The sequence below is a fragment of the Pezoporus flaviventris genome, unplaced genomic scaffold, assembly GCF_033815535.1.
Source record: "Pezoporus flaviventris isolate CSIRO_AGI_PZ_B2104156 unplaced genomic scaffold, CSIRO_AGI_Pfla_v1 ptg000020l, whole genome shotgun sequence".
Lineage (NCBI taxonomy): Eukaryota > Metazoa > Chordata > Aves > Psittaciformes > Psittacidae > Pezoporus > Pezoporus flaviventris.
Window position 1 is genome coordinate 1,222,480 of NW_026892568.1, and position 22,024 is coordinate 1,244,503.

General features: G+C 45.2%; 2 long non-coding RNA genes across 2 annotated transcripts in view; one reads left to right on the top strand and one right to left on the bottom strand.

Annotated features, from left to right (window-relative positions):
• The window catches only part of LOC133270244 (uncharacterized), a 255,012-nt gene that overhangs the window by 85,606 nt on the left and 147,382 nt on the right, over window positions 1–22,024 (bottom strand). The window lies entirely within an intron of this gene.
• On the top strand, window positions 9,493–22,008 carry LOC133270442 (uncharacterized). The gene is made up of 3 exons (XR_009743776.1): window positions 9,493–9,790; window positions 21,034–21,172; window positions 21,904–22,008. It is a non-coding gene; the product is annotated as an uncharacterized LOC133270442 (long non-coding RNA).

Genomic DNA, 22,024 nt, shown 5'->3' on the forward strand with positions numbered 1-22,024 from the left:
CGTGGTTGTATCTGCTTTGAGGATTAAGGGGATTTTGGAACAGTGATATCACTGGGCTTCAATGCAATTGTTATGGTGGTAAGAACACACGAAGCTGCAAGGAAGATGTCAGTGCGGTAGTGGTGATGGGTGGAGGAGTGGGTTCCACCTGAATCACGTCTAGACATGATCCCTATGCACACACCCCCATGTCACTAACAGGGATGAGGAATGGGACCCAGTTTTGGTTTAAATCCAGTTCCCTTTATGCATATCCACTCCAGTGCCTTGAAATGCAATGTACTTTGAAAGTCGTTCACACTTAATGCAAGTGGTAATACGTCCTTTGCAGGTAAACTTGATTGTGTTTCTGTCAAAGATCAAGCTATTCTCATTTGACTTGCCTCTGTTAAAAAGGGAAAAACCGAAACATTTTTCATACCCATTTAACTCCCAACACTGTTTATGTATTTAAGAGGTTTTCCTAACAGTACATAGAATTAAAAGAAGGATCAGTAACGTAAGCCCCGGTTTGGGACCGTGCCTCCAATTCTATCTATTTGATTCTGACTTTCTGCCCAGGTTCCAGTGGAAACTTCTTTTCCATTTCAAAAGCACATTTCTTTCTTTGAAGGCCACCAAACCAGGAGTGGTTTTCTTCCTGTCTCCCTTTTTTTTATGTCCATCACCTTTGTTACTTAATTCCCTTTCTTTCCTAATAATCACTTAACATATATGCTTTTGGGGACAAAACAGTAGCTCTATATCAGCTGTACTTTTGAAAGAGTATTCTCTTGTCTTAAGTGGTGTTTAGCTATTCTCTGACATGCTGGAAGTGCTGTTAAAGCCACAGTAGCTGAAAAATGTGTAGCACAACGGGGGAGATCCACTGGAAGCGATGCTGATGGGTGGCTTCAGAGAGGAAGCTCTGGTTAGGATGAAGATGTGCCTGGTCATAATCTAAATTAATCATGGCAAATTCCAGCTGTTTTCGCCTTTCTTTGTGCACCAGAACTCTTGGCCCAAGCACGTTGTTTGAGGACTTGTTTGCAGGTATGGCTGTATCTCTCCTTCTCTTGAATTAATGATGGGTTCAGAATGAAGCTTACGCTTTTGAGCTTTACCACTTAGATGTGAGCACAACTGTCATGAGGTCCAAGCAAGCGCACAGGTTTGAGACATCCACTTACGCTCCTTCTTTAATGCTTAAAAATAAAGGGGCTGCTCCCTGTGGATGCCTCACAAAATCATTAAAGGCTGTTTCAAAGGCCAAGAAAGCAGTAAGTAAAGGTTGCAGGGTTGCCAGGTCTTGTCTGCAGCGAGGGAGGGGAGCTCTTGGGGCGTCTGTGCTGGGTGATCCGAGCAGAGCAGCGAGGTGCTGCGAGGAAAAGCTCCACCACACCCTTTCATCCCACCCAAGAAAAACATGAAAGAAGGAAGAAATGAATCTCTCTGCTATTGCTTTTCATTGTGTCTTTTTGAAGATGTGATAGACCAAGATTTCCTGTAATTACATGTAATAGCTGGAGGGGGAAGAGAGCGAATGAGAGTCAGAGAAATTAATTCATTTAAATCTGTCACTAAGACTCCTACGAGCCAACCTGTAAATAACTCCACAGCTAAAGTAACTTTGTTTGCATAACTCAGCTCAAACCCCACCAAGTTGAGGGACCCAGTGTTTTTCCCCTTGCTTCTTGCACATGAAGTGCTATTTGAGACACTAATAGTCTGTAAATCTGAGTCTGTGGCACGGCACCAGAGCTGAATGGATGAAACAAGCTCCCCGTGCCAGCATACATGCCTAAAATTAGCACCAAAGATATTGGATTCTCAAGTGCTTTATTCCTTTTTTCCTTTCACAACAGGACTGGATTTTTGGCATGCTGCTGAGGACCAGTTAATAATATTAGTCTGTGGTTACTGTGCCATTAAAACAAACCAGAGTCGAGCACCTTTGGTTCATGAGATGAATAATAACAGTGCTCCCCCCATCCTCAGCACACACTGCCTCGAATTAGCCTGCTGGGACAACCGGACAGTGTTGTTCAGGAGCCAGTGGACTTTGAGCTTTGTAGTAATTGTCTGCAGATGGCAGGAGAATGCGAGCTGAGAAGGTAAAGTGGCTTGGTGGGATCTGTCCAGAAGTCATCATAGGCTGCAGGACCCTGTTAGTAGTGTGTAGCATTAGAGATGACTGCCATTGATGTCTCTTTCCCCCTTTCCCATCTCTGCATGTAAGCAGTGATGGTGCAGGGTGTCAGTGCTGCCATAACCAGCCATTGGTGAGACATGGGTGGGGGGGATTCAGCAAGGGCAAATACCAGTGCCCAGTGTCTGCATTAGGCAGTGTGATGGGTCTCATTTCCCTGCCACCGCTCTGTGGTCCATGTGGGCACCTCCAGAGCCTATTGCCACCCATCCTGGTGTAGCTGTTTGAGGTTGGTTTGAGTTGGAGGGGACCTTAAAGCTCATCCAGTCCCAACCCCCTGCCATGGCAGGGACACCTTCCACTAGGCCAGGTTGCTCCAAGCCCCATCCAACCTGGCCTTCCAACTGTGAGGAAAATGTGATCCAGGGAATGTAATAAATAGAACAGAGGCAAAGTGCCACTGACTTTTCATAACCCAACTGAAGGCTCCAGCATCAAATACTGTTTCACACCAGGATCTCAAAAACTCACTGCAGACAGCACAGGTACTGGAGGGACACCCGGAGCCAATTTTCTCTTGTACTGAGCCCATGGAAAATAATCCTAAAGCCTCGTGCCCTGGATCACTGAGCTGACCCCAGCTGGCCCAGCCGTCTGGAGGCATTTCTGCAAGCTTGGCCTATTAAAGAGTCCTCTTTATTTTTATTATTTCACAAAAAATACTTCCCTCTCTCCTTTTCTAATGGGATATTTGGCTGGGAAGCACGTAGGGAATGGAGAAATTCCATGCCATCATTTGCAGGTGGGACAGGCAGAGGTATCTTTACCGTCAGATTTTCTTTTTATTAGAAATTACAAGAAAAAACAGCCTTAAACCCATGTAATCTGACTGAACTGCAGCCCAACAGCAGCAAACTTTCACACAGCCACCTCCTGCAGTAGATTAACGGCCTTCAGAGGAAGCCAAAGGACCTGTTTTCTTTAGCAAACTTTATTAAGATCTCTAAATCTTTTGGATGTTTTCAGTCCCAGAATAACTTCTGAAGTACAGGGATGCTTTTCTCTTTTCATCTGGTCAACAATTCCAAGCACAGATTTGTTCCGGAGAAACCGGAATCTGCCTTAGGTTCAGATAAGTGTAGGAGCGTTGGCATCTTTGCGCTGCTAAATTCATCCTCCAAACACAACTCAACCCCATAAATTTCAATAGGACTGTTGAGAAACCTACTGCTCCATTCTGACTCCAACATTTCCACTTCAGGGCAGACATAGCAATGTCGTAACACAAAAATGGGTCTTGAACTTTTCCATCCTTTAAGAACTGTGTCAGCCCTATTTAAATAGGAGTAAATATTGCAGGTCTTTAATGTGTTACGAAGAAGTTTAACCAAAACCTATGTTTTGGCAACATCTTCATTGCACGATGGTTTCTGCTGATAACACTCTGATGGTCTGTTCATATAAAATCTGCTTCTGTGGGTTTGGATTTCAATGAGGAAAAATCACGGTATGCCTAAATTTGTTAAGAGGTTTCTGAGCCTCACACAGTCTCTGCAGGGATGAAGGCTGATCAGTATCTTAGAAGACCTAAAGCCTATTTCAGCTCAGATGGAGTGTGTTTTGAATGAAGACAGTTCCTGAGTTAATGTAGGGTGAGGGTGCAAGTTAGAAAGCTGCAAGTGAGACTCATTATTAGAGGGCTGAAAATATATGGAGGGAAAATTCATCATCTGCACTTTCCACATGATTTCAAAGAAAAAAGAAACCACTTTGAGTTAAAGCTCTGAAAAAAAAATCCCCTCTAATTCCATAAGTTATGGATCTATGAATCAGTCAAATACTATAGAGCTGGCCACAAGGCAAATATATCTTCTCCCCAAGAAGGGAGATTCTCTTAGTCAAGAGTCATTCATAATTCACTATAATCGGTGGGAAAGTGAGGGTTGAGACAATTTAATTCATTCACAGTCAGCAGTGTTATTATTTTAGGACAAAAATATTGAGCTCTATGAAAACCATCTGGTGTCAACAGAAACCATCCCTATGGTCAAGCAACAGCTTGGTACAAGTGGCTCTTGTTTGAAAAGTCCCAGGAATGAAAGGTTGCTTGGTTCCAGCCCAGGCACAAAAGCTTTGCTTTCAATAAGGGTGGTATCACCCGAATGTGAAGGCTCCTGCTGGGCTGATGTCAAGATCTATTTACCCTTTTTATGTGTTTTCATAGAGTTTTTGAGAGCTGGCCATTTGCAGTCAGTGTGGTGGAGGTGGCTGAGGCAGTCACTGTGCTCTGTCTGCAGACGGACTCCTGAAGCTCCAGGAGAATTCCTTCTGATCTGAATAGCTTTAGATGGAAGATACTTGGAAAAGGCTTTTCAGAAGAGCTGAGGAGAGGGTAGCACCTTATTATGCAGTAATATAGTAATTATTATATACTATTGAGCATAATATTATGCTTATTACGGTGGCATCATGATAAGCAAACCCCAGGGTCTGTGCAGCCTCAAGCATTCAGTAAAGAAGAAAGCCAGAGCTTTTTTCTCCTGCTTTGAACATCTCTGTAGATGACTGTGGGATGTTTCTTGGCTCTTTGCTCAGGAGATCTCATGTTTTAAAAAGCTCATGTAGGCTCCTGGGCTTTTACATTCACCTGAGTCTTCACAGAGGTGCAGATCAAACCTCTGCAAAATCAGAGCATCTCCCATGCCTTGGAGGGGAAGGGGGGCTTCTCTTCTGTTGTCAGCACTTTGTGTTTTAATCTTTAGCCAGAACAGGAACCAAAGGGAAATGGAATAACCCATGCACATCAGGTTTTGTGTTGGGATCTCATGCAGAAGCCTGCGGGACCCCATCCCCATGAAGTGCAGGGTCTGGGTTTTGCAGGCTCAGGCAATTGGGATGCCCTTGCACAGACATACATGAACGTGGGAGTGTTTGTGTGAACTCAAACCCTCCTCCGGAGCCTTTTGAGGCCTGTCTGTCAGCACTGCTGACATCAACTGTGTATCCCCACATCAAAGCCCCGTCGAGGCTGCTGACTTCCTACTAAGGAAAACAAGGGAAAACAGCTTTTCGCTGCGTGTTGTTTATTTTAACATGGGTTTAGTATTTGATTGATTTCTTTTTTTCTTCTCTAGAAGCAGCCTGAGGGGGGTGGTTTGTTCTATCAGGAAATGAGGATGAATTTACTGAAGCAAGCTTGGGCAGTGCAGGCAGGCGCGCTCTCAGGGCTGTTGTACTTTGCCTGTGCGTCCCCCAGTGCCCCAGAGCAAGGTCTGAGGCTGCTGATGGAGCTGGGAAATGTTCTGCTCAACCATGCAGGGATGGGGGGACCTGTAAAGGGGCTGTTGCTGCTAGAAACAGAGCACTTTTTAGATAGAATGAAGCAAAGCCTCCCCACATTGAAATGTCCCAAGTCAAACTCCACATTAGAATTGTGGTCTTTACCCTGCCTTTTTGTCTGATCGAGTAGAAGTTGCCCCTGCCCCTGGCAAAGGGTTGCAACTGGGTGAGCTTTAAGGTCCTTTCCAACCCAAACCGTTCCATGATTCAATGATTCCATGAAATAAGGCAGACCTGCCAGCTCTGTATGTTTGAATCTTCTAGTGAATGGCCCACAGAGTACCTAGAGACATCCATGCCTTTAAGGCTCTTGTTTGCTTATGGATGGTTTACAAATCACTTCTGATTCCTGTAGACACAACAATCAGCTTTGTAACAACCAACATAATGAGCTTCAATGATGCCCAAAACGTGGTCACATTATAGATTATAAACTGAAAACTGAAACAGGAGGATATTACAGCAGTGCCCTTACTGAATACCAGGAGGAAACCCACAAACACAAGCTGTATCCACTTTGATGTCCTGGGGGCTCAGGTATGCACCTTCTCAGGGTCTCTGTGTAGTGCTGCTCCATTGTCACTGACTGCTCCTAAAGACATCACACACAGCTTAAAACTGTGTCCTCCACTGCTTCCCACTTGGCTGCTGGGGTTCACTGCTGCGGGTATACACAAAGCCTCACATTGGGCATAGAAAGTGAAACAGCCTTTCAGGCGCGTTCAGTTTGGTGCGAAGGAGTGAATCACAGCACAGAGAATATCCAGGGCAATTTCAGCTGCAAAAGCACGAACGTGAGCACAGCCTGAAAGGGACGTTGCTGCACGTTGCAGGGATACAAAGAGGTATTTCCCTTGTGCTTTGTGTTTGCTGGGTTGCTTACACAGAGCAAAATGAGTGTGAAGGCAGCAGCCGCTGTTAGGGATCGGAGCGAAGCTGAAAATGCCTCAGCTTGGGGGATCTGGGACTAAAAGGAAGTGTGGTGGCATCAGGAGTCCAAAGCAGCACATACAACAGTGAAGCTTCGTTGTCCCTCTGAAGACCCCACTTCTCCACATGTAATAGAGACCCTTTACAAGGGCTTCATTCACAGGGGACATTGCTTCTGGGATGCTGCAATTCTCCTGACTTGCATGTTTGTTCTTTTCTGACAAAGGCATAGGAAAACGGCTCTTCAGTCATTAGTGATAAAGTTTTAGCTGGGCTTTTCTGTGTGTACATCCATAAGACCCTGACACTGGCATCAGTTATTACATCTGCAGGAGCATCAGCTTTTGGAATCAAACGGTGCCCAAAATCCAAAAGATGCCAACTTTATCCTAATTTACTTTCCTTTCCCATGAACTACAGTGATAAGGACATTAGAAGAAGAGCCTGATTTCTTCCAGGTTTGGATAGAGGCTTTCCCAAAAGTCTCAAGAGAAAGATGGGAAAAGAAAGAGGAAAAAAGTCAGGACAGGCTTGGGGATGTGAGAGTTAAAAGGAACCTGCAGCTTGGACTGCTCTCGAGGGAGACAGGAAAGCCGTAGAGATTTGGCAATAAGCGCAGATCCCAAAAATTAGATCATAGCACATAATTATCCCCCGAACTGTTCCCGGTGCCAAAATCTTAATATCTGGGATTGTTACAATTTGAAGTCATGTAGGAAATGCACCGTTTCAAGCGGTTGCCTTCCCATGCCCAGCCGCTCCGTGTCATTGCCCGTTCCACAATAAAACGTACCTGGCATTGTGTGCGGAATGAGTAACGATTCCTGTGCCGAAAGGGAAGAGGGAGAAACACCGAGAACTCTCTCAGCGCTGCAGCCAGCGGGAGCCGGCGGTGCTGGCAGGGGCTCAGCACCATGAGTCAGCCCCTTGGCTCCGTCCCTGCTACTGCCACCCTAAGCCTGCCCAAAAACGTGTCCCTGGGGCTTGTTCCAGCAACACCCGCTTGGGTTTAGTCAAAGCAAAGTGCTCACAAGAGACACGGTGCCCGATCCAGTGGAAGGTCCCATGTGGGGGCTGTGAGATCAAGTCATGGTTTGGCAACCACCTCTGAAGACCTTGGAGAAATCACTGTTCTCCACTCTGTTTCAATAGCTACACAAATGCCTGCTCATTTCAGGTCATGATTTCCATGGAGGGGGTTATATGAGTGCAAACACAGAGGTTTGAGCTTGCCCAAGGAGCTAACACTGGCTGTCCTTCCTGATAGGGTTGGTGGGAGATGCCCAAGCAGTTTGGGGATTTGCTGCAACAAGATGTCTGCACAGAGGTTTCTTTCCCCGCTCCATGTCCAGGCTTTTCCTCTTGCTCACCACAATACACAGAGCTAGCACAGCTTTCCACCCTCAAGGTCTTGGAACTGCAGCATCCCATGGGATCAAGCTCCCATGTTTTGCACGATAGGTTCAGATAAATGCAGCACAAACCCTTTTAATTCAATCCCACGCTCCTGCTCTGAGTTTGGCACTTGGGCATTGCTAACATATGATCACCATCACATCCTACATGCTGTCCTGCTGTGCTGGTCTATGGCTGTGCCTAGCTGGATTCCTTCCCTGCCCTCTCCCACTCTCCCTGGAGAGATGGAATGCTGTATGTCCAAACCTGCTATAAATGTTATAAGCCTGTCTTGCACCTTTCCTTCAGGAGGGCACCCAGCTCTTCCACAGCCCCAGCCCTTTGCAGGGCCGAATTAAATGCCTGTATTCCTAAAACAGATCATTGCACAAAACCCCTCAAAATCCCAGGAATCCAACCAGCAGAGGGCATGAGCAGTCACTGCCATGCCCCACAATACCCAAGGCTAGAAAAAAGCTTTCTGGGAGCAAAACCCCCTATGTCCAGGATGGGATCCATCCCCACCATGGTGGCACTGGCAGGAAGCAGTGGCTTATTCAAGTGCTAAGTGCCGTGATTTCCTCCAGGCATTTGCACAGCCTGGTAGGAAACCACCACAAGCTGAACAACTACAGAGTGATAGCACAAAAGCAAGTGTAATATGGCACTGGGGTGGGGATTAAAGATGTTGTGCCAGCGGTGATGCTGATGCTGATGGAGCTACCAGAGTTTACCTGCTACCAGGGGCTGTACTAAGGACAAGCCAGGAAAGCCTTGGTTGGCTCCGGTGAGGAAAGTGCAGCAGAGTGATGGCAGCTGAGGCTGTGGTGGGTGATTAAGGGCAGGACATGCCTTGGGATTTAGGAATTCTTTCTTTTCACTTCCTGTTTACAGGTTGACTGCGTTTCCCCAGCGTTTAAACTCCTTCGTCATTCCATGTCTGCACTGCTCCAGCACTCAGTGAGGATTAATAAGCTTCCTCTGAGCAAATAGCTTTATTGAAACAAGCTGCTGCCTTGCCCTGCAGGCAGAAACCCTCCGATAATGCCATTTTGCAGGAGGCAGGCTGCAGGCCAAGCCCCTTCCCGGCAGCACTGCTGAAGGCCAGGATGCTCTCCCACTGCACTGGTGCAAACACAAGGATTTGGAGGGTTGATCTCTTTTTCCACAAGTGAGGAAGAGCAGGAGGCTGAGCATGACTGAGAACCTGGCTCCAGTTCCTGGTGCTGCACACCCCACCTCAGACTTGCCAAATTACTCCCAAACCTGCCCATTTTGCCCCTTCCAACCCCTAAACTGTTGTTGTGAGCAGTGGAGCGAGGAGGTGGCAGCTGTGTTTTCTGCTTTTCCTGCATGGAATTACCCTGCAGTGATCTCCAAACAAGATGTTTTCCGATCAGACCTGAGATGTTTATTTTGCTGGTCAAAGAACCCAATCTGCTCACTGCGGTATGCATGGCATCTCACATGCTGCTTCCCCTCCTCACTGTCAAGTGACTGCATATTCCACCAGATACTGCCACAAAAGCTGGAAGTCAGATGCTTTGCAGGCTAATTAATCAGTTTGCTATATTAGCAACCTTAAAGGAATTCTGATGCAGACCCAGTGCTTGAGCCTGCTGCCACATCTGCAGCCAATCATGCTTACATTACTCCATTAACAAACTACATATGTGCTAAGCAAGATGCGTTGTGGTTCCAGTGTGCAGAGAGCTTCTTGCTGTTTGGTGAAGGACCACAGCCACTTCATAAATACAGCACAAAAGGGTGAAGGCTTCTTCAGTGGAGAAGGGTTATTCTGTGCTTGTTGCACTTGTTGCTTGGACTCAGTAGTTTAAAGAAGGCCAGACTGGTTCAGGAGATAGGAGGCATTTAGCAGTGCTGCGATGGGGCGATAACAGAGGTTTGAATAGATATAGCCTTTATAAAAAGCTTTTATTATAAGGTCTACAGGTCCCTGACTGGAGGACTCATGTGCTGTGCTGCTCTCTCCTTAAGGTAAGCAACTTGCAGGCAGTTACAGGAGTTGAGGGCAGTTTGGGAGCAAGGAGAGGCTGGCTCTGCCCTGCTTGGTGTGGTTGGAGCATTGTCCCATTCCAGCACTGCCAGGAGCTGTTTCTCCCGCGCAGGGATTTGTGCTGAGCATGCGTGGCAGAGCCCCTTTATGGGGTGCATTCTGCTAAAGCCCAGCACTGATGCAGTGCTTGGGGTCTGGGTGATGTGCAGCCACTGTGCTGCTTGTGTTGCTTTAAAGCTTATCCTGCAGGTACAGTCCCTGCAGCCCACCAGCGGCTCTTCCCAGGGTCCCAGGATGGGATGTGGCCCTGCTATGGCAACCAACAGCACCTTGCAGATGTACAGAGCCCCACAGTAAGGAGGTAACTTCATAGCTGCTCTTATGAAGGCCTGGATTTGAATGCTTTCCTCTCACAAAGCCTCCCTGTTATGCACCGCACAAATGAACATGCACTTTATTTCCCTTCATTCGTTTCCAAGAACTGGTCCTGTTAAATGGAGAGCTGAGTGGTGCTTCACCTTGTTTTTACTGGGCGGTTTCAAACCCCGGAGTGGCTCAAGCCTGGTTTGTGTTTGCCTTTCCTCACTACATACAGCACTGTCAGGGCAGCAGATGCTTTGCAAACAGCTTTAAAGACAGATCCGGTGCCCCAGAGGAGTTTGAAAGCTGAAGAGGACAGTCAGGGCTCACAGTACATCGTGTTCTGTTGTATCAGGCATGAGTCTTGCACTTTTATATCTTTCTGCTGTCTTTATACCTATTGTTTCCCCCATACAACTTCTTTATACCTTTTACTGCTGAATGGGAAAGTGATGTGGCAGATGAGCAGCTCAGGGCCAGCTTGTTCCCACTCACCCTTTAGGAAGCATCCATCACTGCCCTCCAGCTGTATCCTTGGGGGGGGTGTTTCCTTGCTTATTGCCCCTCACCTTCACCTCTGCTGGAAATGGGGCTCTTGGCTGGTTTGGGGGGAGCTCCTCTTATGAAAAAGTCAGACAGCCCCTTTAAAGAGCAGAGCCCCTTTAAAGCACATAAAAACCAAGTACCTCCAACTGTGAGCTGCTGGTTTTGTCCCCCCATGATTATTTGCTGCCTGATGACCTCACAGCAGAGGCACTGATGAGTTTAATGTCTTATTACATGGCACTTTACATCAGTGAGGCCGGCAGCTTAACGAATACCACTGGTTAACGCAGGCTCATCACAGCCTCATCAGTGTATTGTGCTTTGCTGTGGCAGCTCGAGGCAACTAATTGATCCACTGGATTTATCCCATTGATTTGTGTGTGTCTGATAGAGTTGAGTCAGGTTCCAGACTGGGAATCGCACTGAATAGAGATGTGTATCCTTGGGAAAAAGAGTTAGTCCGGAGGTGGCATCCTCATTCCTGTAAAAGATCTCTATTTGCTGTGGATGGTTAGTGAGCTTCCTTCAGTGACAGCAAAGATGTGTGAATGAATGGCTTTTTTATTTGCTGTGGGTGCTTTCAGGCTCAGTTAGATAAGCATCTGTGCTTTTAGTTATGTTCCTCATACATATGATAAAACTTCAAGCCAGGCTTAGTGGGGCTGCTCCTTCCAGGACATGGGTGCTCTTTTTGAGCATCTTTTGATGTCCAATCATGTTACTTGGACATCTTGAGCTCATTGCCATGGCTCAGGATACTGCTGGGCTTCTCCTCTAGTGCCCTGCTGGCAGCCTGGCTGCAGCCCTTAGTGATGCCCTTAGCTCAGGGTGAGTGGAGTTTATTCTAATTCAGCATCCAAAAGGTTTAATTCCCAGCAATGTGCCATTAACAAGCCATGGGGAGTCTCTAGGAGAAACAGAGACAAAAGCAAAGAATGGGAAACAATGAAAAGAAAGGGCACTAAACTGGAGTGAAGCTTGGCTTGGGTTCCTGCTGACTCCGAGGAGCTTTGTGCAAGGAGCTCCCGCTAAGCACCAGCGTGCAGATGCGAATACATAGTTCCTTTTTCTGCTGAAAGCGATGTGAAAATCCTGATTCCTGACTCTGCCAAGGACAGGATGGCAATCCTCTTATGGGGATTAAACTTTCAGAAGGACAGAAAAGTTCTCTTCTAAGAAAAGCTGTGTACTTCGCTGTAACGCAGGTAATTAGGCACAAAACATCGGGCAGCCAATTCTGCTGTCAGCGCCACGAGCAGATAGAGGTGAATTTGCTATGATTTGGATTCAACCTTTCATATGTAGCTCCAGATTAAGTTGTATTTTCCTGATAGGATTATCAGTTTAGCCCTTTATTCTCCTTCTGTACAGTCTTTCCAAAACTGCTCAGCATCTGATCCTATGCATTACTTCTTCGGTCAGCCCAAGGCATACTTTTGACTAGAGGCCAGTGACTTGCCATTGACATGGAGGAAATTTGGACTATACCTTGATTGCAGAATCCTTTTTCATTTGTCTGCTTTATTGCATTATAGAGATTTGATCCTCCTCTGGAGTCTATTGGCTGATTTCCAAGGGATACAGTTGGATTCCCCACTTCTTTGTTTCTCTTTCCAAGATGGAATGGACTTTTATGGAGTACAAAATCAAAACACAAGCTATCGCTTTCATTTGCTACACAACTCTTCCTGTGCGTTGGTGGAAGCGCTCTCCGAGGGTTTCATAGCCTGTTGTATGATGTGTGGGATGGCAAAATGATGGTAAAGGGCTTGTGGAGATGGAGTGCTGTGAGGAGGTGACACCCCTGCTCCAAATGCCTGTGCTTACCTCCATCCTCTGCGGTCTGACCTCTGAACCAGGCACTTGGGAGCAGAAATCCCAAGTTTTAGAAGAATCCAAAGTTTTAGAGGCACAAGTCGCATCTGGAAAATCAGGAAGCTGCTTTTGAAGGAATAGTGTCTGAGATGAGGCAGAGTCCCTTGCCAAGGGATGTGTTCTTAGTTCATAAATAACTCCAGGAGAATACACCTTATTATATACCTGGCCTGCTGATACGAAGCTTTTCCTGCAGCAAAGCCAAGGCCAGATGCAAGCCAAGCAGAGTTGTGTAACATACACTTAGAGGGAAGAGGAAGTGCCAAGCAGAAAACTCATCTGAGAAAACCAAAGTCTATCAAGCACTTAATGGGCAAGTCAATACAACACTGGAAGTCAAAGCTTCCTTGTAATCTCTGCTGCAATTCCCTGAACACCCATCCCCTTCACTGATCATTCACCAGTTGCTGAAGATACACAAATGATGACAGCAGATCCCCCCTGGTGTCTTTGATCCCTGCTCTGTGTTTAGCTTAGCGAGTTTATGTCTCAGCTCAGTGGTATTCAAGTGGCATCGCTCACGCTGGTGGTTCACAGCACAGAGAAGCTGTGGGCAGGCAGCCTGGCCCAAGGATGCTAACAAAATAATAAGCAACTGTGCTGAAAGCATTTCCTGCTCCAGCTCTGTGCTCCCAAAGCAGTGGAGTTACTGCCTGGGAGTAATTTGGAGGAATTCTACCAGCAAGTGCAAAATCAATGCAAACGTGCAGCTCCTCCAGGCTTAATTGCAGGGGAGCATCTGTTTGCATTGCAGTATCCAAAAGGCATCCTCAGTCTCTTGGGAAGTTTGCAGTCTGTAAGGATAGTGTGTTACTGAGTGAAGCTTTCAAAAGGATGCGCTGCCATTCACCCCTTCCGTGCAGTTGCATCTATTCAACTGCTAGCCAGAACCACCCTATTAAAACCACAACTGTGGGTACCAGTCTGTCTAAGAGCCTTCATTGAAGGCTTCTCTCACAGCCTTGAAAGCAATCATTTTGATGGCTCAGTTTAGCAATTGCGGCTGAGCGACACATTTTCAGCTTTGCAAAATATGCCAGTTTCCTTAATCATAAGTCTCTCATATACATATATATACGCATGTATTTGCCAGCTTTCATGTGCTAAATGGTTTCTAAACTCCTGCCTGTCAAGAAGCCGGCTGATGTGGGAGCAGGATTCCTGTCTGATGGCTGCGTGATGTGTGCCAACAGCTCCCTCTGGGTTCTTTGTCCAAGATTTACTTCAGTTGCAGAAAACTCAAGGAGTGTCTTTGTTCCCAGAAGTATTTTTGGCAACCGACTGCACAGAGCGTTACCCATCCTCACAGCCCCTTGGCCTGGTCTCTAGACAGCAGCTCCTCAGGGCCAGCCCAACCTGGGGTGATGAGACAAGCTCTGTAATGGAAATGATTGTGCCTTTGTGTCTGGGAAGTCGGCAAATGTCATTCTTTGAAATACAGTCTATTGCAGAGCAGAGCATCTCTAGCAGGGATGGGCTGAGGCTTCCCAGGCACCATGGAGACATCCAGTTGCATAACCCTGACAGTCACTGGGAGATGATCCTGCTGGAAAGAGCCAAAAATTCCCCTTCTCCCGCTAAACACAAAGCGTCAATGACCTCAGCCCTTGGCCATCCCATCCACATCCAGCAGAAAACGTTAGAGGGAATAACAGCTCAGGAACCCCTCCCATCATTTATGGACTAAGGCAGCTAATATCACAGCTACTAAAATATGCCCGATTTCAAAACAATAGCTTTGCACATTGACTAAGTGGAGACCAGGAGCCAAAAGCAGATGGATTTATACTCAGGTGAGCAGTAGGCAGAGGAGGAGCTGGAATCCCTGAGCCTGGATTTGAAGGCAACAGATTTATGCTGAATTTCACCAGCTGAGAGCCTGGTGCTGTGTTTTGCAGCCAGCGGTGTTGATCTAACCAGATCTCAGATAAGAAGCAGGCTGGTTTGTTCCTTTGCTCATCGAAACTGGAAAAGAGCTGACCATTTAGGAAAAATTCTGTGGAATTTGGTCGAAATGAGCATGCCATGGAAATTTAATAGAGTCATATGCAGAAATTACTGTAAATACTTGTAGAATTTAATAAGTGCTTTTATGCTTCCTGTTGGGTTATTTTTAACACTTGTAGAATTCCGTAGTGGGATCTGATTATGTATTAAACTTTATTAGTTGTTTAAAAGAAAAGCTGTTGAGCGCTATCCTTTTCTATTAGGTTGCACAGGGTGCCTCCATTAGGAGTGTTTTTCTGCTTCCAAACAAAGCCTGAACAGATTTGAACACTGTACACAAGCAAAATAATCCCAGCTCGGGAAAGATATTAATGAAATCCAGGCTGAAAATACATGCAAGAAACTGCTGTGCTGTTTCTACTTCCAATTTCAGTTCATGCAGGTGAATGAAGAGCAAAGGAGGTTCACCACATCCTAATTGTATTTGGGGGCACTGTCAAAACCCTGAATGGTGAGCTTTTCCTTAAGGAAATCTTCTTGATTCATATCTTCTGCTGTGATCAAGGAGAAGTTTTCCTGCCATTTGAAGAGACTGTATACATTTCATGCCTTTTCTAATCTAACCCCATGTGGTACAGATCAAAAGCCTTCGTGAAGTTTAGTGCATGAAGATCAGCAATCTTGCATCCTGTATGAATTATCCTCCAGGAAGACATCTGAGTCTTCTGTGAAGATGCCCATGGCCTTCTATCATTATGTGTGCTCCTCTGGTTCTATGATTAATCACTATGATTTCTCTAAGACTAACATGGTCATGTCTCATTGGTTTTGGCCACCACACACTCATTAGTCAGGCATCAGCAGCACATCTTTGGTTTTTAAGACAGTGTTTTCACAGGTCATGCCCAATTTTCACTGGAGTGCTTGGGAATGGTGGTTGGATTCAAGTCCCGCTGGGTAAGGGGTGAATTGCTCTCTGCAAGCTCATAAGCTGAGTATGCCAAGATGAAGAGAGACTGAGGAGGATGTGGTCAGCTGCAACTATCATGTGAGTTGTTCCCAATAATGCTTTTGGCAGGATTTTTGTGGGGGAAAATTTGCTAAGGAAAGAGGAAAAATAAAGAGAAGCTCACCAGATGAGGGTGCCACCATGCTGTCCTCAAGCCTTGATAGATCAGGAGCTGCGTGTCTCCCCTACGGGGGCTTCCCTGGTTTCGGTAGATGAACTTTCCAGCTGGCTCCTTCCAGCCATATTCCTTGGCTGTGTTCTTGTGCCATGGCCAGATTGGTGTGTGGAGGACCCTGTGGTAGCGCAGTGGCCATGTCCCAAAGGCAGAGGGCTGTATGGGCACCTCCAGCTTCAGCTGGACAGGAAAGGACATCCTGTGAGAGATGGGCAAGCGCAGGGATCTGTGTCCAGGCTTTTCCAATAGATGACTCCTGCACTGAGCTGCTCCAGTGCCATGGGTAATGCAGATGCCTGCAAGAAGCAGACATTTTTTCCACTGCGGATTCTGTCTCCATTTATTTCTCATGTATGCACTATTCATCCTGACTCCATTTACTTATCTAAATACATTGTGTGCTTACTAATATAGACAGCATGTTCCCTTTTTCTTAGCTCGAGAAGGAAAGCTTCATGCAATTCTTTGCCAGTCTAAATTATTCCATGACTTGCCTACATTTCAAATCAACTGGAGGACTATCAACAAACATGATGGCAATTCTTTTCCAATCCCATCTCCTTCAGTCAGTCTTTAACCCACTTATCAGACACTTGTTATTACAGAAATAATCAGGAGAGGAAAATACACCACTGCTGAATCAACACTACTGTACTTCATTTCCCTTTTTTTTCCTTCTTTTGTACTCATGTAACTTCTTGGTTTCTGTTGGACATACACCAGCCTGAAACAGTAGAAACACAGCTGGCTAAATCCATCACATCTTATTACAGGTTATCAATTCTCCCATGCAATAAACACGTTTGACAATTAGCAGTGAATTGATGAGTGACTCAGTTTGGGCTTTGCCATATAGAGGAGACTCTTTCTTCACTGGTTTGTGATTAACAGAAAAGCTCACAATACAAGCTCAATCTTGTAGCAAATGCAAAAAGCTGGTAAAACCATTACCTTTCCTTATAACTAAAATGACAAATGGTCTTTACATTAATCTCAAATAACTTCTTTAAAGCAGGGATCAGGAAAGAATTTTCCTCGAAAGGATATTGCTGCCCAAGTGGGGAGGTGCTTTCATGGGGCTTTCTCACCTTCTGTGGGATCCATAGGCTTGATAAAGCCATTGTTCTGATTTGCTTTGATGATTCTTCTGCTTCTACAAGAGGTCAAATACTGCAAACTCTGCACAAACAGCAGACCAAACCACACCGTGACTCACCCCATACAGTAAACCTGTTAGGAGTAATGCTGCAATAACTCAGATTTAACTTGTTCAGTCCCATCTTACTGCAATTAAACTGGGATATTTGACCAGCTGGCTTTGTGCAATTTCAGCTCTTTATTTGAGGGAAAAATCTGCCTGTGCCAAACACCATATCAATGCTCTGTAAAGCCTTAAAATAAGCACGGAAAGAGGTTTTTGAGGAACCTGTTCCTTCCCTCTCTGCTCCCCAGGGACAGAGTTTTCCTAAGTGTGCTATCAGGTACCAGATCCCTGCAGCATTCCTCCCATTAGACTTTATAGAGAGATGCATCAGCCTTGCTGTCTAAAATGGACATTTATCAGGAAAAACACAAGGTATGCTCAGTGTAGTCTCAGAGCAGCACCCGGTCAGCTTTGATCTCTTCAATGTGCAAATAAAATGGGGCTGGTAAGGGAATGAAATCTCTTTCCTTTTCAATTGCTGCGTACATTAATGTGTTCTTGATCCCAAAATGATTCTCATTTGCTCACTGTAATCACAGTACTTCAGTTTTTCTCTTTGTTTGCATGTGTTTTGCTTGTTTGGGTGGTTTTCGTGGGTAATTTTTGTAATCAAGAATTTTTTCTATTCATGCAACATAAATATTTTCCTATTGACAAACTTGTCCTAACTTTGCTTTATAAGTGCATTTTTTCCTTCACTTAGTTTCCCCTACCCTGTGCAGAGATTTGCTCTGGCAGTGGAAATGAAGGGTGCCAAGGTGATGCCAAGGAAAGTAAAGATCAAACAGAGTAGTATAGGTCTAAGCAGCCCCATGAAAATGCCCCAGGCACATCCATTAGTGAGCAAAAGAGTTTTGTTTGGCAAACCCAAAAATCCCCCAAAACAAGTGGATTAGGGTTGAGGCTGGCTTTTTGGGTGGGTTTTTCCTGCCTTTACTCACTTTTTGGAAGAGGTGCAGCTTAAGGCATTACAGTGATTTGCTGTTCACTGTATAACTGAGTGAGCTGCCGGATTAGTAATGCTGGTGCACCTCCTCGGTGGGCACAGAAGGTCATGTCTCATTGTGAAATACAGGATGGTGCTTTAGGATGTTGCTGTTAGAGGTGTTAAGAACTCACTGCCTCTGCTAATCAGTGCTGCATGCAAAGCCATGTGCTGACTCCTGAGACTTCAAGATGCATTTCACACTCTAAGCATAAGATGCTGAACCCCTTGTTCCTGTGGTTAATGAGTTACTTATCCACATGAGTGTGTGTAAGCATGGTCCGTGGTTAGTGCAAGGTAATGTTGTTCAGTACACAGTGAGACAGGCTTAAAACAAGATGTCTTGGTTTGCATTTGCCACAGATGTAGAAAACAAAGAAAAAGCACATATGGAGATTTCCTACAGCTCAGCTGGTGTATGGTAACTTGTTAAATCTCAGTAACTTGAAATCTCTTCCTGGCAATCGAAATACAGCTCTCAGTGCTTTAGCAGAATACAATGGCACTTCATAACAGTGATATTCCATAAAAGAATATGTCCAGGTTATATCATACAGGAAGTACGTAGGATGTAACAAAGAGTAGTGGGTGAAAAGCAGAGGTTCCCAAATCAATCTGTGTTGGGAAAATCATCCGCGGGTTCCAATAACTGTGTCAGCTGCATCGCTTGGGCTGCTTTTGTGTGCAGAATCATGCAGGAAATCCCAACAAAGCAGTTTCTCGTAAGACTCCTGGTGCATCAGCCTGTGGCCGAGCCAGAAAGAAACCACAAAAACAATTGCTCTCCTCGCTGTGTGGCTACTACAAATCCCAGGTGGAACCTCAAAATGAAATGTGTGTGTGTGTGTGTGTCAAAACATCGCAGGGCTTTCCAAACCCTCTCTTTGGATGGAGCTGCAGACCCAAGCACATGATGAGGGTCAGAGAGTCGCTCTCTGCATTATACATTGTTCTCTCATCAGCTTGGCTTGAATTGACCCAGTGACTCCATTTGTTTAAGAGTATTTTAAAACGTTTCTTATACATCTCAGATTCGAGCACCCAGGATCATGTATCGCTTTGGAACATCTTTAAGGAAACTCGAGAGCTTTTATATACTGTACTGAACAATGGATCTATTTCTTCATTGTTGTTCTGAGATGCATTTCTGCTGAACCAGAAATGTATAAACAGTGAGAAAAATTGGCTCTAAAAGGTCTTTAAAGCTAATTTATTTTCAAGGCTTGCTTAAGGAGGGGGATTATTCTATTCTCACCTTTTAGAAAGCCATAGTAACAAAGGTAGATTAACAACAGTAACACAAGAGGCATACGTACGGGAAGAGATGTCCTAATCCTGTTTTTATTTTGGGGTGAATGTCATCCCTTTTGTGAAGTTTATGAACTACCCAAGTCCATTTTAAACCCTAGCCTGTAGTTTTAAGAACATGGAATAGTTCTCATCTTGCAGCAAAATATCTTAGAGAGAACAAGTAAAAATCCTAAAGCACTGGAGGAAAAACCAACAAGAGGAAAGAGCTATTTATGTCTTGGGGGAAGATATGAGTGGATGAAAAGTTGGGAAATAGCACCAGAATTACACAGGGTTAACAAATGCATTTACGCCAAGGATTCTTGTTGTCTTCCTCTCTGCAATATCCAGCAAACTGCTGGCACTACATGAAACCAGAAGTAAGACTGAGGCCGAAAGGACGAAGACTCTGCTGAAATTGAAGTCTTGTTAAATGTTTTCCAGGGTTTGTGAGAGCTATTTCCCTTCCACCTGCTGACCAAACAGGATAGCAGTAAAATACTTCCTCTTAATGACTCAGAAATCTGTCGGAGGTGATGAGGCCCAATGGGAGCTTGATGATGTCTTAAATAGCGATTTGCTTTTCGCCTCTTGGCAAGCGGTGTTCTCCACACTGGGTAACACAAGCTGCATTTCCAGGCTATGGAAATGGGAACCAAGGAATATCTGTTGTTGGTTGGTTTGCTCCCAGAAGGTGTCTGTCAGGCATCTACAGCTCAGTGTGATTTGAGACGTACAGAAAAAGAGGGGAAAAAGTCAGAAGCTCTCAGTGATGCACTACTTATTAGAGGCTGAAAATTACTCATTAAAGCTCATAGTCCCATATTACTGCTAAGAACATGGTCTCTCCTCTGCTGCATGGAATGAGGGCTTTATTTCAAAAGTTATTTTGGATTTTTCCATTTCATGGTATTGAAAGACAAGGGGTCCCCAGCCCTAGGAGCAGACATCTCCCTACAAATGGTCCAACACTGGCCTGTTGAAGTAATGTGCTCAAATCTATTTCCATAGGGCAAATCATGTGTTTCTATGGCCCATGCAATGCTGTCCTCAAGGTAGCTCTTTATCTATGCTGATTGCTCTCAAAGAACACTGCTCTCCTCCAGCTGACAGCCAGAAAACCAAGAGGCTCAAGCAAATCTCAGTTGGACTTTGTCTGGTTTTATTTCCCAGCCATAGAAGCAAGACAACAACGGAAGATTAAAGTGAATTATTATATGCTATGGGTTTCGGAAACATCCTTTTGCTTCCTTCCTAGGTCATGCACAGTCCTGTGGTTTGCAACTGCAGGCTCTGCTCCTGTTTTCAGTTGGTAGCTTTCCATTCACATCACACCGAGCTGCTTCTCCGAACGAAACGTGTTCCCCAGTGTGTTTGTAAGGGGAAATGATTAACTTAAACCATCTATAGAAGGCAACACTTCCTATTTAAAGACAAAGCTGAGTGGGAAAAATGGCTTTGGTGGTTTCAGATAAAATATGCTGCACTTTTTCCTAAAACTTTCTGGTGTTTTCCATGGAGAGCAGTTTCTGCAGGAGAAGATCTGCCACCTTGCTGAAAGTAATTGCTTTTCAAAGCGACCATATCCACTGCTTCTACACTTGAAATAAGCCCCTATGCAACCAATAGAAATATTGATTTCTGATAACTCCAACTTTGGTTGGAGTGCTAAATTAAAGCATAAACTGAAGATCTAGTAAATGAAAGAAACTGGATATTTAGCTACACAGCTATTAGCATTGGGTTTGTATTTTAACAGATGATCTAAACCCAAGGTGACACCCATGAAAGGTCAGGCTCAAAATGCTTTCTTTATGCTTTCTTTTGTTTCAGAAGCATGTTCAGGACTGAGCCATCTATTTGAAATGTCCTCCCAGCTCTCCACCCCTGCAGGAGATTTTAAACAAAGGTTAAAGAAGGAAAGAAACAGCATAAGCAAATTTCAAGGGACAAGATTAATCACTGCACATCGGTAGGTTTTTTCCCCCACTCTGCTAATAATCTACACTGAAATGTTTGTGCTGTGTTTTCACTGTACTGAAATGTGCCAGCAGACTCTCACTGAAGTGATCTAAAGGCATCTGAGCAGTTCTTAACTCACTGCGGGCTTCAGAAGCCAAATTAAACCAGTCCTTGCCCAACAGGGTCGCATTTGTTAGCAGATTTTACAGTGGAGATGCTGGCTTTCTTTTCCCAAGTCATCAGTTTGCCCGTTCCATAACACTTCCAGGAAGGGGGAGTTTTCTTCAGGCATCTGCCTTGTGGGATATTCAGGGAAAGGGCTCAAAATTCATAGCAGGAGGTTTCAAAGGCAGTGCCCTGACTTGGGGCACGTGGAAGTGAACATGATGTCTAGGGTGAAGCTGTTTGGGTCCATACGTGGAACAATCTGTCTCCCTATAAACAAGAAGAAATGTTTTCAGTTTGCAGATTCCCAGTTTACATAGCATGGAAGTAACAGGGGGAAAGAGGAAAATCTAATGAATTCATAACAGCCCAGCTGGGCACGGTATCCAGAGCTAAACCTGTCAGGCTCTGGACTGGGGAGGATGCTCGTTGGGAGAGCTGACAAGACTGCAGAACTATAGAGATTTACTGTATACCAAACTCATTCCTACGCTTGCTGAGCAAAGTTGCTGCCCCAGAGTAACTGCTCTCCAAAACATTTTCCATTGTGAATTCCAAGTCCTTTTTCTTGCCCAGATTCCACCATGACAAACAGCCCAAGGATTTACGTGCTGCTCACCTTGTGATGACTGCCTGATGTACAGGTTTTATGAAGACAAGAGTGAAGGAGTGCAGCCCCCCTTGGCAGTCACAGCAG